Below are 18,014 nucleotides of genomic sequence, written 5' to 3'. Positions count from 1 at the left end.
TGTCCCTAAGCAATTGACTACTTTACTAGACCGATAGCAAGTATTATGTGGGAGAGGCATAAGCTAACATACTTTCTCTTCTTGGATCATATGCACTTTTGATTGGAACTCTAGCAAGCATCCGCAACTACTAAAGATTCATTAAGGTAAAAACCCAACCATAGCATTAAAGCATCAAGTCCCCTTTATCCCGTACGCAACAATCCCCTTACTCGAGTTTATGCTTCTATCACTCAAGCAACCCACCATAAAAGAATCATGAACATATTGCAACACCCTACAGCGGGAATCCCTCACGCTTGTGCGACACGGAGGGCACAATAGGACAGCAACATAACCACAAGCAAATTAAATCAATCATAGCAATTCATCAACCACCAATAGGACAACGAAAATCTACTCGAACATCATAGGATGACAACACATCATTGGATAATAATATGAAGCATAAAGCACCATGTTCAAGTAGAGGGTACAGCGGGTTGCGGGAGAGTGGACCGCTGAATATAGATGGGGGAAGGTGATGGAGATGTTGGTGAAGATGATGGAGGTGTTGGTGAAGATCGCGGTGATGATGATGGCCCCCGGCGGCGTTCCGGCGCCACCAGAAGCAAGGGGGAGAGAGCCTCCCTTCTTCTTCTTCTTCCTTGACCTTATCCCTAGATGGGAGAAGGGTTTCCCCTCTGGTACTTGGCTCCCATGGCTTGGAAGGGACGAGAGCCCCTTCGAGATTGGATCTATCTCTCTGTTTCTGCGTTTTGGAATTCTGCCCTGGCACCGTTTCCTTTATATCTGGAGATCCGTAACTCCGATTGGATTGAAACCTTCGCCCAGTTTGTTTTCCAAAAATTAGCTTTCTTGCGGACAAAGAAGGGTATCAACCGCCTTACGGGTGGCCCACGAGGGTGGGGGGCGCACCCACTTTAAGTGGGCGTGGGCCCCTATCTCGTGGCCACCTCGGGCATCGTCTCGCGTTGATTTTTCCTCCCAAAAATCACAAATATTCCAAAATAATTCTCCGTCCGTTTTATCCCGTTTGGACTCCATTTGATATGTGGTTTCTGTGAAACATAAAACATGCAACTGACAGGAATTGGCACTGGGCACTGGATCAATATGTTAGTCCCAAAAAATAGTATAAAAAGTTGCCAAAAGAATATGAAAGTTGTAGAATATTGGCATGGAACAATCAAAAATTATAGATATTGACGGAGACGTATCATCCAACATGTGGGACATCGACCATCCTGGTCCACTTGTCATGCACACCGAACTCCAAGTGAGAGTCTCCCCGGTCGTCCCGCTGCAGTAATAATGACTAATGAGCTATCAAATCACATGCCCAACCTTTCCCACGGTGAAGTTTCTCGGACGAAGGAACCATTATGACTTCATTAAATTCCGCTTCTTGAAGAAAACTACTGTGCCAACAGTACTGCTAGCTACAGTAGTTACTCCAACATAGGCCTCCTTTCATTCATAGGATAGGAATTTTATAGGAATATGAAAATCATAGGAAGTGAGATGACATGCATCTCAATTCCTATAGAGAAAGAGATGCCATTTGATGCATAGGATAGGAATTTTCCCATTGAGTCTAGGCTAATGTACTGGTAATTTGCTCTAAAAACTACAGTAGTAACTAGTAGTACTGGTACATGATTGTACTTAGACACAGACGCACACACTAACTACTAGTACTACTACTTCTCACATGCTGGCCAGACGCCGTCGTTCTCCTTCCCGGCTTTGTCGGTGACACCCCACCGCGCTTGGATCTCCGCCGACCTCTCCGCAGCAGGGCATGCGTCATCTTCTTTCTTGCGGCGGCGAGCCTCTCTTTTCTTGAGTGCTTTCTGACTTTTCCACTCCCTCTGTGCGGCTTTGGCCGCTTCTTGCTCTACCGCCCATTCGGCCTTGGCAGCTTCAAATTCTGCCCACATAGGTGTGGTCGCGAGCGGCGATGAACTCGGCACGGCGGGATGCCATCGCTTCCCTACCAATTTGTGTGCGGTCGTGGGCGGTGAGGAACTCGGCGCGGCAGGGTGCCATCGCTTCCTTACCGGTTAGTGTGCTGCGTGGTGGCATGAACGACGCTTGGTGAGAGCTCTGGGGTGGAGTGGCCAGACAACTGTATAGTGCATTGGTTTGTCAAGAGCTCAAGGACAGAAGACAAAGGAAATTTGGATTCCCCTTCAATCCTAGTCATTTATTACCGAGTAAAATGCATTGGCGGTCATCGAACTTGTCTTGATAGCTCACTTTGATCATTGTATACGAGATATGGTGATTATACGGTCACTGGCTCAGCATATAGCTTCGTATTTGTTTGGTTGACCAGTCAAAGATTCCGCATGTGCCTCGTCAGCTCGTGTTCTTTATCTATCTATGCGGGCCATATGCCCGTTGGGCCCACATGTCAGTAACCCAACGCACCTGCAGTTAAGTCACTGAAGTAGCGTCCGCATTCACGCCTGACGAACCTACTCCGGCACACCCGTCCATCCATCTGCCGCGGCTCATTGCCATTCGCCCGCTATGTTAACTTGAGCCCCAACTCCCAGCCATAGCCAAAGACCCACACTCATTCTCCTCCGGTCCCTTCCTTCTGTCAGCACCACTCCAACCATGGCCTCCTGGCGCTCCAAAGCTCTCTTGGACGTACTGTCGCACGAGCAGATGAAGGACATCGGTGGCTCCGCTCCGGGCGTGCTCCAAAGCTCTCTTTGATGTACTATCGCAGGAGCAGACGAAGGAGATCACCGGCACCCCCCGACCGCCCTCCGCTGCCACGACCATGAAGCCAGCGCGCGTGCGTGGGCGTAGCCGACAGTGAGGAAGAGTAGTTCATGATAGGTCGCCGCCGCTCTGGTCCCTGGAAGGCCACCGCTACTCCACTCAGTCGACGCCAAGCTTGGTGGGGTAAACATCGGCGGTCGATTAGCCGCTTGATGGCGACGTGGAGGCGGAAATCTTCAGAACCTTGTGCTCCGGAGCAGGACGTTATCGAGGCGGATGAGGAGGAGGCAAAGGCAATGGCCGACTTTCTCGGGTTCATGGCCGGACATGGTGGTCGGGCACCGGTGATCGTTTAGATTAGGTTTATAGTAGGTTTTAGTACGGTTTGTGCAAAATATGTAATGAATTTCGTCCAATTTGTAGGAAAAGTTTTTGAAATGTAATGAATTTCATTCGGTTAATTTGAAATTTTCTTTGTTTGCACGAATTTCATCCGGTTAGTTCATATAGTTGTCGAAAGGTATGTGGGCAGCATCGGTTGGCATCCATCAGTGTCCTCGGACAGATGCTAGTGTAAATTTGTGGGCCAGCGCTGGAGATGCCCTAACTATCATGCTGTAATCGCTAAAATGCTCCATTATTTGGCAGGGAACAGTTATCCCTCGATCAAAATTAGATCCGCCGTGTTTCCACGGAAGTTGATCCTCTAGCATAAAGAAGAGAAGTCACCTAAGCTACAATTCCCTAACTTTCCTCCTTCGCATCCATATGATTAAGGCTCAAATGACTTGATTTAATTTGCAAATTACAAATCTATTGTGTACATTTATAAAAATTACATACAAACAAAATTATGATGCAATAAAATTAATTTTATATTTATTTACATGAATAGTAACCACGCACATAACCTGCTACAGTAGCTAAATACAATATTTGCTACAGTTCCCCTAACTTTCCTTCTTTGTTTTGCACTAGATTGCACTGTAGCTTAGGTGACTTTCCTCCTTAATGTTAGAGGATCCACTTCCGTTTCACAGTCCTCCCACGTAAGAGTGTAAACTCTTGCTTACATAAAAATGGAGCAAGTGAACGACACTGTAGCACGTCATATCACTCAAACTAGCCCGCCTAAAGCGCGGGAAAGCACCGCCCTCATCATTTTGTTCTAGATTTCTATCGATCGATTGCACGAAAATGTTACGCTTTGCAAGTTCTAAAGGAAAAGGCAACACACTTACGACTCGTACGCGTCGCACCCCTGACAGTCCGGCTCGCACGCCGCTCACCAGAGGGGATACACGTTGTCTTGCAATTTCACTAACATGTGGGACTGCAATTGAATAAACTGTCGATAGCCGAAATCTAATCGCTCGGCGGGTGTCGGCTGAGAAGAGAGAGATGGGGGAGGGAGAAGAGATCGCCCGCCTGCCACGCACGGACTCCAAGAAATATATGGTGATAATGCGAGGTGGGACATGTGGGAGTCCGGACCGCTTCCAAGCCCGCTTCTGACCGCCCTGGCCCACCAGAACCCCCCACCTCCCAGCGTGCGCTCCCATCTCAGACGCGAGCTGCCCGCCGCATGCATGCATAGCAAGTAGTACTAGTAAAAAACTGGGCTATAAGCCCGCTTATGTGGAGGAGAGAGAGGCATTGACAAAGTCAAGGAGTGGGCTCTACAAGATCCCGTCTCTACACGTGCTCCTAGGTATAAAAAAATCAATTCTAAAAAAAGAGGCATAAAAAACAATTGTGTCTAAAAAAAGAAAGGTAAAAAACATTTGAGAGGAAATAGATGGAGAGAAAGTGAGAAAAAGTTGTAACCTTATAGCCAACCTTATAGTCAACACTATGGTAGTATTACATGAGGAAGGAGGGAGTGGTGCACATGCCAAGTTCACTGGGCTGCCGTGTTTCACACTCCTCCTTCGTAACAGTGGAGACAATAGCTTTCATAAAAAATAAACAATGAATACTCGTTGCTCGTCCTCTATATCGGAAAGAATGCTTTCATTCGCCGACATGTGGGACGTCGACCATCCTGGTCCACCTGCCATGCACAAAATTATCCTGGTCCACCCCGGTCGTAGCGCAGGCCAAACCTTTCCCACTGTAAGTTGGTCGGACGAAGGAACCACCATGACTTCGTTGAATTCCGCTTCTTCAAGAAAACTTACTGTACCTGCAATACTGCTACCACACGTGAAGACTGGACGACACTGTACCACGTCGTATCACTGAAACCCACTAGGCCAAACTAGCCCGCCTAGGTCATCTATTTTGGAACGAGGGAGTACGTCTCTGTACTGCTATGATTTTGTGTTCGACGTCTCTGTACTTTTGCTACGATTTTCCTACCCTATGAACCAAATGAGGCCTGAATGTATCTGTGTCGACTATTGTCTGATCGATCGCTAAGCCTAGAATTTTAGGAGCTTGGGCTATTGGCCATCGACGATGGATAAGTATAAGCGTACCACGAGCTCATCAGCCCCAACGTTTCTCTTTGGTGAGTGTTTTGAAAGTACTATAGCTCGCACATTAGCTAGCCTACTAACACCAAGAATAATCAAACAAGCCCTGCTGATATGATAAACAATTCAAACTTACATATAAGCATGCCATATATTACATCAACGATAATGATAACTCCCAAACATTCGGGAGTTAATCATGGCAACCCAAACGCTTTTAGATGGTAACTTTAGTTTGCGTGAGATTAGGGAAACATGGCAATTTTTTGATGAAAAAACGAAAAAGGACAAAGTTGCCATCCCCTATTAACTAAAGTTGCCATCCCTACGAACTAAAGTTGCCATGTCAAAATGTTCGGGACGAATGATACGTCTCCAAAGTATCTATTTTTCCAAACACTTTTGCCCTTGTTTTGGACTCTAACTTGCATGATTTGAATGAAACTAACCCGGACTGACGCTGTTTTCAGCAGAACTTCCATGATGTTGTTTTATGTGTAGAAAACAAAAGTTCTCAGAATGTCCTGAAAATCCACGGAGGCACTTTTTGGAAAATATAAAAAATACTGACGAAAGAATCAAGACCAGGGGCCCACACCCTGTCCACTAGGGTGGGGGGCGTGCCCTCCCCCCTAGGCGTGCCCCTGTCTCATGGCCCCCCTGAGGCTCCACCGACCTCAACGCCAACTCCATATATTCCGTCTCGCGGAGAAAAAAATTAGCGAGAAAGTTTCATCGCGTTTTACGGTACGGAGCCGCCGTCAAGCCCTAATCCCTCTCGGGAGGGCTGATCTGGAGTCCGTTTGGGGCTCCGGAGAGGGGGATTCGTCGTCGTCGTCATCATCAACCATCCTCCATCACCAATTTCATGATGCTCACCGCCGTGCGTGAGTAATTCCATCATAGGCTTGCTGGACGGTGATGGGTTGGATGAGATTTACCATGTAATCAAGTTAGGTTTGTTAGGGTTTGATCCCTAGTATCCACTATGTTCTGAGATTGATGTTGCTATGACTTTGCTATGCTTAATGCTTGTCACTAGGACCCGAGTGCCATGATTTCAGATCTAAACCTATTATGTTTTCATGAATATATGTGTGTTCTTGATCCTATCTTGCAAGTCTATAGTCACCTATTATGTGTTATGATCCGACAACCCCGAAGTGACAATAATCGGGATACTTCTCGGTGATGACCGTAGTTTGACGAGTTCATGTGTTCACTATGTGCTAATGCTTTGTTCCGGTTCTCTATTAAAAGGAGGCCTTAATATCCCTTAGTTTCCACTAGGACCCCGCTGCCACGAGAGGGTAGGACAAAAGATGCCATGCAAGTTCTTTTCCATAAGCACGTATGACTATATACGGAATACATGCCTAAATTACATTGATGAACTGGAGCTAGTTCTGTGTCACCCTATGTTATAACTATTACATGAGGAATCACATCCGACATAATTATCCATCATTGATCCATTGCCTACGAGCTTTTCACATATTGTTCTTCACTTATTTACTTTTCCGTTGCTACTGTTACAGTCACTACAAAACCCAAAAACATTACTTTTGCTACCGTTACCTTTATTATCATATAACTTTGCTACTAAATACTCTACTGCAGATACTAAGTTATCCAGGTGTGGTTGAATTAACAACTCAACTGCTAATACTCAAGAATATTCTTTGGCTCCCCTTGTGTCGAATCAATAAATTTGGGTTGAATATTTTACCCTCGAAAGCTGTTGCGATCCCCTACACTTGTGGGTTATCAAGACTAATTTCTGGCGCTGTTGCCGGGGAGCATAGCTCTATTCTCTGAGACACTTGGGATTTATATCTGTTGATCACTACGAAGAACTTGAAAGACGCGAAAACTATGATCTATCCCTCAACTACGAGGAGAGGTAAGGAACTGCCATCTAGCTCTGCACTAGATTCTCCTTCTATTTTGAGTAAGCTTGCGATACCTAAACCTGCTACTGCTATGAACTCTGATATGTCGCATGTTATTGATGATGCCACTTTTGCTATGCATGATACTTATGATGAAGCATCTTCTGTGCGTGATACTACCTTGCCATTAGGTGAATTTCTTGATGAACAACTTGCTAGGGTTAGAGGGAATGAAATTATTGAAGATGCTATTATTGATGATAGTGATGATGAAAATTCTCCCAATGATTATGAATTGCCTGTTGTTCCTGAGGGTTATGTTATGAATGAAGAAGTTGCTAGAGCTATCTTTGCTTGCAATGATAGGTATGATCTTAAGAAATTATTAGCTAAATGGAAGCAGCAGTCTCTTAATGCTAGAATGAAACCTGACCCTGCTTTTGCTACTTCACCTATCTGTGTTACTGATAAGGATTATGAATTCTCTGTTGATCCTGAGATTATTACTTTAGTTGAATCTGATCCATTTTATGGCCTTGAATCTGAAACTGTTGTGGCACATCTTACCAAGTTGAATGATATAGCTACCCTGTTTACTCATGATGATAAATCTCGCTATTATTATATCCTTAAGATATTTCCATTCTCTTTAAAGGGTGATGCTAAGACTTGGTACAATTCTCTTGCTCCTGGTTGTGTGCGTAGTCCCCAGGATATGATTTATTACTTCTCTGCTAAATATTTCCCTGCTCATAAGAAACAAGCTGCCTTGTGGGAAATATATAATTTTGTGCAAATCGAAGAAGAGAGTCTCCCACAAGCTTGGGGAAGGCTTCTCCGGTTACTTAATGCTTTGCCTGATCATCCTCTTAAGAAAAATGAAATACTTGATATCTTTTATAATGGACTAACTGATGCTTTCAAGGACTACTTGGATAGTTGTGCTAGTTGTGTTTTCAGGGAAAGAACAGTGGACGAAGCTGAATTACTATTGAATAATATGTTCACTAATGAAAATAATTGGACTCTTCCCGAGCCAATTCCCGAGTCAATTCCTGAACCAATTGAGCCAACTCCTGGGCCTATTCCTAAACCCACTCCAAAGAAGAGAGGTGTTTTATTTCTCAGTCCTGAAGATATGCAAGAGGCAAAGAAATCAATGAAAGAAAAAGGTATTAAAGCTGAAGATGTTAAGAATTTACCTCCTATTGAAGAAATACATGGTCTTAATATACCGCCTGTTGAAGAACCACATTGTCTTGATAACCCGGCAGATGTAGTAAAGGTAAATTCTCTCTATAGATATGATAAAGTTGAAATCCCCTCTACTAAATTTCATAGTCCATACTTAGATGAATTTGATGACTTTATGGCTAGACAAGAAAGTTTTAATGCTTATGTTGGTAGAGAGTTAAAGAATAATGCTTTCGAGATAGGACGTGTGAGCGATAATATGGCTAGAGTTAAAGGTGAACTTAAACTCGTTAGCAAATATGCTTCTATGGTTGCTACTCAAGCTGAGCAAGTACTCAAAGCTCAAAATGATTTGCTTGATGAATTAAATAATAAAAATAACTTTGCTGTTAGAGTGGCTACTAGAACTGGTAGAATGACTCAGGAACCTTTGTATCCTGAAGGCCATCCTAAGAGAATCGAGCAAGATTCTCAGAGAAATAATTTAGAGGCACCTAGTTCTTCTAAAAAGAAGAAAAAGAAAAACGATATGACTTTGCATGCTTCTAGTGAACCTACTATAGACACACCTGAGAATCCCAATGATATTTCTATCTCTGATGCTGAAACACAATCAGATGATTAACATGAACCTAGTGATAATGTTAATGATAATGTTCATGTTGATGCTCAACCTAGCAAAAACAATGATGTAGAGATTGATCCTGCTATTGATCTTGATAACCCACAATCAAAGAATCAACGTTATGATAAGAGAGATTTTGTTGCTAGGAAGGACGGTAAAGAAAGAGAACCATGGGTTCAGAAACCCATGCCCTTTCCTCTTAAACCATCCAAGACAAAGGATGATGAGGATTTTGAGCGCTTTGTTGAAATGATTAGACCTATCTTCTTACGTATGCGCTTAACTGATATGCTCGAAGTAAATCCTTATGCTAAGTAGATGAAGGATATCATTACAAACAAAAGAAAGATACCGGAAGCCGAAATTTCCACCATGCTTGCTAATTACACTTTTAAGGGTGGAATACCAAAGAAACTTGGAGATCCGGGGGTACCAACTATACCATGCTCCATTAAAAGAAATTATGTTAGAACTGCTTTATGTGATCTTGGAGCCGGTGTTAGTGTTATGCCTCTCTCTTTATATTGTAGACTTGAATTGAATAAGTTGACACCTACTGAAATATCTTTGCAAATGACTGATAAGCTATACCTGTCGGTATTTGTGAGGATGTGCCTGTTGTGGTTGCAAATGTCACTATCTTAACAGACTTTGTTATTCTTGATATTCCCGAGGACGATAGTATGTCGATTATCCTTGGTAGACCTTTTTTGAATAATGCAGGGGCTGTTATTGATTGCAACAAAGGCAATGTCACTTTTCATGTTAATGGTAATGAGCATACGGTACACTTTCCGAGGAAACAATCTCAAGTCCATAGCATCAATTCTATTGGAAAAGTTCCAACTATCATTAATGGAGGTTTTGAATTTCCTCTCTCTACTGTCAAGAAAAAGTATGATATTCTTATTGTTGGGGGTGTTCATATCCCCGTTGAGGTAACTTAGTGTTATTCGAAATTACTCTAGTTCCGTGTTATTCGGAATGAGTTTGTTAACAAGACTTGATCAACTTTGTTAGTGGATTCATTTTGATGATCATGAGATGGATGAAACTAGAAGGCACAACCTTCTGTACCCTTTTTTTACTTCTTGTTATTTAGAATAAAAAAGCAAAAATAGTATTATCTGTCTGTTTTCTGAATTATTCATGCAATAAAAAAATATCCTGAAAATAAAAGTGCTCCAAATGCCCTCCAAATTTAGTATGATTTTTTATGGAATATTTGAGGATTTTAGGCACTGAAATCACTGCAGGAGGGGCAAGCACCAGGCCACGAGAGTGGAGGGCGCGCCCACCCCCTGGGCGCGCCCCCTGTCTCGTGGGCCCCTGGTGGCCCCCCTCCACTTATGACAGCACCCACACACTTCATCTTCTACCCCAAAAAATCCCCATCCAGCTCAAGCATGAGTTCTAGCTCATTTTGCTGCGATTTTCGATCTCCTTGCTCAAAGCTCCATTCACGAAACTGCTTTGGGAGATTGTTGTCTGGTATGTGACTCCTCCATTGGTCCAATTAGTTTTTGTTCTAGTGCTTTATTCATTGCAAATTTTTGCTGCATAGGTGACCATGTTCTTGAGCTTGCATGTTGAATTTATGAGGTCCCAAGCAATTCTAATGCATGATATAGGCTCTAGGCACTTGTAGGAGTAGTTGCTACCAATCTTGTTTAGTTTTATTCACTTTTATTTTTAAGTTACTAAAATTTCAGAAATTTTTCAGAAAAAGAATTATGTCTAGGAGAATGTATCAAGGTGGTTCCTCGGTAAAGAATGGACCCAGGATTGCTATACATGAGCAAGATGTTGAATTACCAAGGGACGCGGATGTACGAGCTTGTGAGTGGCCATCCGATGATTTTATGGTCGAAGCAGGCTTTAAGGAGAAATTTGACGCGTATGTGCATAATGCTAAGCTGGAGGACTTCTTACAAGATAAGTGTCCTCAGTACTATCAATTGACTGATTTCTTTGTGCGGAGGTTTAAATATAATTATACACGTAATTCTCCTAGTGTCCTATTTAATATTTATGATACATCTTATACCATGGACTTAGAGGATTTTACAACTGCTTGCAAACTTCCGCAGTGGGGTAATATTAATGATCCTCACAAATCTGAATTTAGAGATTTCCTTGCTAGTATTACTGTGGGAGAATCCAGGGACATAGCACAAGCTACCATAGGGAGCATTCATTTTCCTGCTATACATTATTTTGCTCTCTTCTTTGGTAGATGCATTAATGGTAAAGATGAAGCATGTCACATGTGTGTCCCTAATCTGTGTGTCCTCAAGAGTGCTGTGTTAGGTTATAAAGGTTATAACTTGGGGGCAATAGTTGTATGTGGGTTGCAGAATAATGGTAGAGCTGGAGATTTATTTGGAGGAATTTATGCAACCCGTGTGGCTAATTATCTTGGTATAGCCCCACGAGATGGGGATGTGATGATACCTCTTGCTTATTTAGATTATGATGCTATGGTCAATCATCATTTTCTTAGGAGGAATGAACAATTCCTCCATTATCGACTAATCTATGACATACGCAACGTCGTCCATGTTACTCTTCCTGCTCCTCTCCTTTTTGATTATCAGGAAGAAGGAAGATATGTTGTTACCAGGGAGGAAGCAGCTGAACATGAGGGGAGAGCGGAGGCAGCTCGCCAACACGTCGCAGCTCAGGAGGTGGTTGCTGCTACATCTCAGAACGACCCCAGCTACAACTACGGATATCAGCCAGGCGGTCCTTGGTATTAGACCAACTTAGGCCAAAAGCCTAAGCTTGGGGGAGTACGTGTTTCTCACCGACTTTACATTCATGTTCACACATTAGTCATCGGTGCTCATACTCTTTCATTGTATTATCCATGTTAGTTTAATTTTTTTTCTCGCTTTCTTCTTGTGTGTTTGATAAACCTTAAGAAAAAAATTTAGTTAGTTTAATTTCAACGCTTGTAGTAGAATTAAAATGAAAACCCAAAAAGATTTCTAGTTCTTCTTCTTACTTGTTGGGAGCTTTCCCTTGTAAATAGTTTTATTTTCCTTTCTTTCCTTTGGGGGTCGAGAAGACCATATTGAAAAAAATCAGAGAGAAAGTTTATTTCCCGTGTAAATAGTTTTATTTTTTTTTCTTTCCCATGTAAATAGTTTTATTTTCTTTTCTTTACTTGTTGGGAGCTTTCCCGTGTAAAAAATCAGAGAGAAAGTTTTATTGCGTTTTACGATACGGAGCCGCCGTCAAGCCCTAATCTCTCTCGGGAGGCCTGATCTGGAGTCCGTTCGGGGCTCCGGAGAGGGGGATTCGTTGCCGTCGTCATCATCAACCATCCTCCATCACCAATTTCGTGATGCTCACCGCCGTGCGTGAGTAATTCCATCATAGGCTTGTTGGACGGTGATGGGTTGGATGAAATTTACCATGTAATCAAGTTAGTTTTGTTAGGGTTTGATCCCTAGTATCCACTATGTTCTGAGATTGATGTTGCTATGACTTTGCTATGCTTAATGCTTGTCACTAGGGCCCGAGTGCCATGATTTCAGATCTGAACCTATTATGTTTTCATGAATATATATGTGTTCTTGATCCTATCTTGCAAGTCTATAGTAGCCTATTATGTATTATGATCCGACAACCCCGAAGTGACAATAATCGGGATACTTCTCGGTGATGACCGTAGTTTGACGAGTTCATGTGTTCACTATGTGCTAATGCTTTGTTCCGGTTCTCTATTAAAAGGAGGCCTTAATATCCCTTAGTTTCCACTAGGACCCCGCTGCCACGAGAGGGTATGTATGACTATATACGGAATACATGCCTACATTACATTGATGAACTGGAGCTAGTTCTGTGTCACCCTATGTTATAGCTATTACATGAGGAATCGCATCCGACATAATTATCATCATTGATCCATTGCCTACGAGCTTTTCACTTATTGTTTTTCGCTTATTTACTTTTCCGTTGCTACTGATACAGTCACTACAAAACCCCAAAACATTACTTTTGCTACTGTTACCTTTATTATCATATTACTTTGTTATTAAATACTCTGCTGCAGATACTAAGTTATCCAGGTGTGGTTAAATTGACAACTCAACTGCTAATTTAAAATAAAAAAGAAGCTAGCCAACTCAGCCAACCAGCGCTCCCCAGATTGGGCCTTTGATGGCCGTCCGATCTACCTGTTGGCGCATCTGAACCGTGGGATCTTCACCTACAGTCAAACCTGATTTTACCTCGCGGTTGTTTTCCTACGCCAATGACGAGTGGGTTCGTCTCACGCGTTCTTTGGCTGGGTCAGCCGTGCCTATGTGCAGACGGTTTTTCCCATCGGCTCCTTGCGCGCCACGCGTGAGACGTGTGTTGGGCGTGAACCCTAGCCCCCCAATCTAGAGCCGCCACACCTCCCCCCTCCTCCTTCCCTCGTCCGCCGCCGCACTTCCTCCCTCCTCCCTCGTCGCCACACCCTCCACCCTAGCACCGCGCGCTCGTTCTGTCGTCGCATATACCATCGCTGCCGGCCCCTGCCATGGTGTCGCGGCGCTCTTCCTGCGCCCTCGCGTCCGACCTCACCAGGTCCTCGATCTCGGCCTCATCGGCTTGCTGCGGCGGCCGCTCTCGACGCCGTCCTTGCGACACGACAGCGGCAAACCCGAGCGCCGACAACTAATGTGGTGGTGCAGCGGACGGCAGCCTCAGCGGGCGAGCGACGGAGACTGCAACTGGTGCACAAGCTCGCACCTCAATGCGTCCGTGCTTGAATAGCTCGCATCTTCACGGCCACCAAGTGCACAGGTGAGTCCCCAACCATCTCTCTCTCTCTCTCCATGGCCCTTTCCCCCACCTTCCCTCCTCACTTGATGGCATCTTGCTCTTGTTTCTAGGGTGATTCGTAATCTGTACACATAATTAAGACTGCTGATTTCATCTACCTATAGTATGCAATTAGTAATGAGATGCATAAAACTTACTGGTACATGACATGTTGATTAAATTTTGACAGGCCAGTAGTTAAATTTTCTGTGGATGAGTCCTTGTCGGATGGATGGTGACTAACGAGATGCACTCCTTTGCCACAAGTAATTTTAATAAAGGGATTGTGTACAAGGTAAGATTACCAGGCATAACTGCAATGCAGCTAGCAAGTGCTCCAGGATTTCATGTTGCTAGATTTCCCCCAGAGGCAAATGTATGACTTACTTGCTGTTGACTTTCACAGTGTTCAGATCTTTTCTTGTGAGAAGGATGCACAAAATCAAGTTTTTTGTCGGTAGGAGCTTTTTTCGCTGTCCAACTGTTCAGTTCCACTGGAACAAGGGGTCCACTGGACTTCTATTGTTTCCGAACTTGATGTGGATAAAATCAACCAGAGTATTATGGTGAAACCAAGTTTCACCACTTGACAACTTACAGGGCCTTTCAAGGAATTGTTCCTGTCAGTAAGTTCTTAGTTTTTGATATTCTTTATGAGACTGTTTTTTAATGTCTGGTCATTAACTCTATCAGTAATTTGCAGAAAATGAGGGGCCAATGTATGATGTTCAGTGGTCTTCTTCAGGTTCTGAATTTGTTGTGGTCTATGGATATATCCTTACATCGTCCTTACATGAACCATAACATTTCTGGTTTAATGTCTTTGTTTTCTACAATTGTTCCTTGACTAAATCTTGGTTAGGCCGGCCAGAGCACCAATATTCAGCCAAAAATGCAATCCTCTTCACGAGCTTGGTGAAGGCCATTATAATACGATAAGATGGAATCCTGAAGGGCGATGTAAGTCATGTAACCTTGCAATAATTTGATCAGCCGGTCGTGCTATGTTCTCTGGTCTGAGTGGGTGTGTATATATATATATATATATATATATATATATATATATATATATATAAAAGGGCAACCTGGTGCATGTAGCTCCCGCTTGCGCAGGGTCCAGGGAAGGGTCCGACCACTTTGGGTCTATAGTACGCAGCCTTTCCCTGCATTTCTGTAAGAGGCTGTTTCCAGGACTTGAACCCATGACCTCATGGTCACAAGGCAGCAGCTTTACCACTGCGCCAAGGCTCCCCTTCATATATATATATATATATATATATATATATATATATATATATATATGCACACCCTTCTGTTATAGTTTGGTTATTAGCATAGCAATATGCGTCTAACAAATTGTTCATGTTCTGTTATTGCTTGCTTTCATGTAAGAAAAAAATCATGTTTATCTTGGTGATATCCTTGACCTAAGTTTCTCCACTAATTATTGTTATACTTGGACATGGTAATTTGCCTGGTGATATTGTCACTAAAATTTGTATTAGACAATAGCCTTAACAGTTAGAATGAGTAAACATTCTGATTGGGGAAGTCTTGTCTGGTTTAAGAGAGCCTATGACAGACTACAAAAGCAAAAAAGGGCATGCTTTGATATTTCTTTATGTGGTTGCCACATAGCTCACAGTTTTTTTGTCTAGCTTTCTGGGACTATTCAGAAAGAAATTAGTAGGGAAAACAAAGGCTAAATGGCATGTGCGATGGTCGCCATTTTCCGATAGTCACTATAGCTCCAAGGCTTCAAATAGATAATGAGTACATTTCCTGCAACTTTAGCATGATAATGGAAATGGTGGAGGATCCTTACATGATTATCTTCATATTTCCTGGTGCAGTTTAAGAAGATGTGTTGAAAAGCTGTATCAGGTATGTCGACAGCATAACAGGTTTCTCTGTAATCTATATCCCTTGTTGGTACTTAAAAATTAGCGACATGTCGAAGAAATAAATATGCAAGCCCTCACATTGCCCTCATGATTGTTGCTTCTGAATTGTACATGTTGAATAGAAGCCAGAATATCCTGAAAGACTTGGTGACATTGCTGACCTCACAATATCTTTGTATAGCATAAAAATGGAGAAACAAAGAAGTAATGTTCCAGTATATTTGCAGAGGTGAAATATTAACGCCAGTTCGAGCGCACCGGCCTCGATGGCAAGAGACCACTACCATCAGGTTTGCTTCCTCCTTTGCTTGTCCGGTTGCTAGGTTAGTGGTTCATCTTTTTCATAGCAACCTACATCTTTCTATACCAATAATTTGCTTCTGAATCAACATCTTACTTGTCTACACCGGTTTCTGAATCAACATTTTAGTTGTTTCCGAATCAACATTTTAGTTGTTTCTGAATCACCATCTTAGTTGTCTACATCTATCACCATCTCTGTGGCATCTGTGTCTATTTCCCTTAGATGGTTCTCCTGTGTGATGGTTAAAAAATATAAGGTTTGCTGTGTGATATTGCTTTCTTCAGTGTAGTGGTATAGCATACTGTGAGCAATCAGGAACAAAAACAGGAGGTTTAATTTTCACAAATCGGTACTGCATATTTTTCAGAAGTACGTCCACCTTCTGCACAATGCCCTTGCATTTGTTTTCTTATCAAATAAGTTTCTTTATGTAGAATTTGTTCAGTTCTTGTCTCACTCACACCTCAAAATGCAAGTTTGGGAGGGCGGTGCTGGTATAACTGATATCCCTTTGATCTTCGTTAACTTTTGCAGGATATGCATTGTGATTGAACATGAGAAATCCTTTACCTCCCTATACTTCAAGGTGTGTTCTGCTCTAAAATGACAAGCACCCAACGAAGTGAGAGCGCAAACCACATGTTGAAGAGTTATATGCCACCTGCTAGCCCGATGCACATTTTTGTGAGGCAGTATATGAGGCTCCAGTTTGACCATGGGAAGGAGGAAAGTTACGAAAGGACTATTTGTCAGAAAAACTGATGTATCTGTTTGTTATTCACCATTGCTGATTAATTTTCAATTTTTCATTCTCAGTAAAACTGATGTGTGCTGATGGTGGCAGGGAGGTGTCGTGAGGAGAGCAAATCTGGCAAATGGCAATAGAGCAGCATGCAAGCAAAGTGTACACTTGTGCTATGTTTTGGAGCCCCGTCGAAAGGTTTGGAGGCCCAGGAAGGTAGTGTTGGGGCGTCCGTCGGCGTGAATGCGCTTCAATGACTAGCACCACCGGAGTAGCAGAGAGGTGTAGGGAGGCCGTCGAACAGCCGGGAGAAAGCACCACACGAGGGTCTGAGCAAGCATACCAGGTTTTGCAGCATCTGCCCCCGTGAAGGCCACAAGCCGACGACATGCCCTGATCGTGGAGAAGCACCTAAAGAGCCCCGCAAACCCGGAAAGTGCAAGAACTGTTGAATGGAAAGGCGCCGCAGGAACACGTGCACACGCCTACTGGGTGGTGCACATATGTAGTCTAGAAGATTTAAAATTTCGTGTGTAATGTGTGATTCAAGAATTTTCTGGTGTGTGTTGTGAGCCATGCTCCACGATTGTTCCTCCAGTGCTTAATCTTAGTGCTGTTGTATTCCATAGTGTTGTATGGTAAGTCCGTAACTCAACAGAACTTCACAATTATGATAGAAAAAATGTTGGGCGTGATATCTACATTTTCCAATCTGTTGCATTGTTGGTGTGCATCCCAGAAAAGATTTTGTGCGAGACGGGCTTGATGAAGCATGTCGTGGGTGCCGGTGATGAGATTCAGCTGCGTTTCGATTCCGTTGTTCCATTGCTTTGTCAGCATGAAGGCTGTGTTTGTAACACAACATTTGCAGGTCGCGGGCAGCTTCATTACGGGGTCTACAGCTGACGCATGGAGCACGACGGCTGCACAGGTTTAATCTGCAGTGGTTGCGGAGGAGGTATGAATCAGCCAGAGCCAGTTTTTCATCAGAAGGTCTACTGAGTTGGTGCAGATGGAGGTTTGTCCAAGGGGACGGCTGAAAGCCTGATCCGCCCTCTAGACGATGCCTCCGTCACAATGAATACGCCCAGGCCCACCAAAACTTCAGACGAAATACTTACTGAATACAGCTATGAATACATAGAGGGGCGCTGATCCAAATGCAGGTTGGCGGCTGAGATTTCAGGAGCAGCTGAGCCTGGTCTCAGAATCGAATATCCGCTCCTTAACTGGATTTGTGCATGGTGTTAAGTATACATATGTTCTTAGGCAAAAAGATATGTACTTTTTATATATATAGAAGGGTCTAAATTCCGCGTAGT

At 43.3% G+C, this 18,014-nt stretch overlaps 1 long non-coding RNA gene across 8 annotated transcripts; it reads left to right on the top strand.

Annotated features, from left to right (window-relative positions):
- Positions 1-13,257: 13,257 nt before the first annotated feature.
- On the top strand, positions 13,258-17,395 carry LOC123069749 (uncharacterized). Of its 8 annotated transcripts, none has more exons than XR_006432815.1 (9): positions 13,261-13,724; positions 13,933-14,037; positions 14,149-14,368; positions 14,446-14,702; positions 15,596-15,626; positions 15,828-15,936; positions 16,235-16,319; positions 16,485-16,680; positions 16,795-17,395. It is a non-coding gene; the product is annotated as an uncharacterized lncRNA (long non-coding RNA). The 8 variants fall into 8 exon arrangements; XR_006432813.1 differs by having other exon boundaries at positions 16,485-16,713; XR_006432812.1 differs by having other exon boundaries at positions 13,258-13,724; positions 14,149-14,364; positions 16,485-17,395.
- Positions 17,396-18,014: the final 619 nt, after the last annotated feature.

This window comes from Triticum aestivum, chromosome 3B (genome assembly GCF_018294505.1).
Source record: "Triticum aestivum cultivar Chinese Spring chromosome 3B, IWGSC CS RefSeq v2.1, whole genome shotgun sequence".
NCBI lineage: Eukaryota > Viridiplantae > Streptophyta > Magnoliopsida > Poales > Poaceae > Triticum > Triticum aestivum.
Note: the sequence above shows the minus strand (reverse complement) of the source record. Positions and strands in the feature narration are given on the sequence as shown.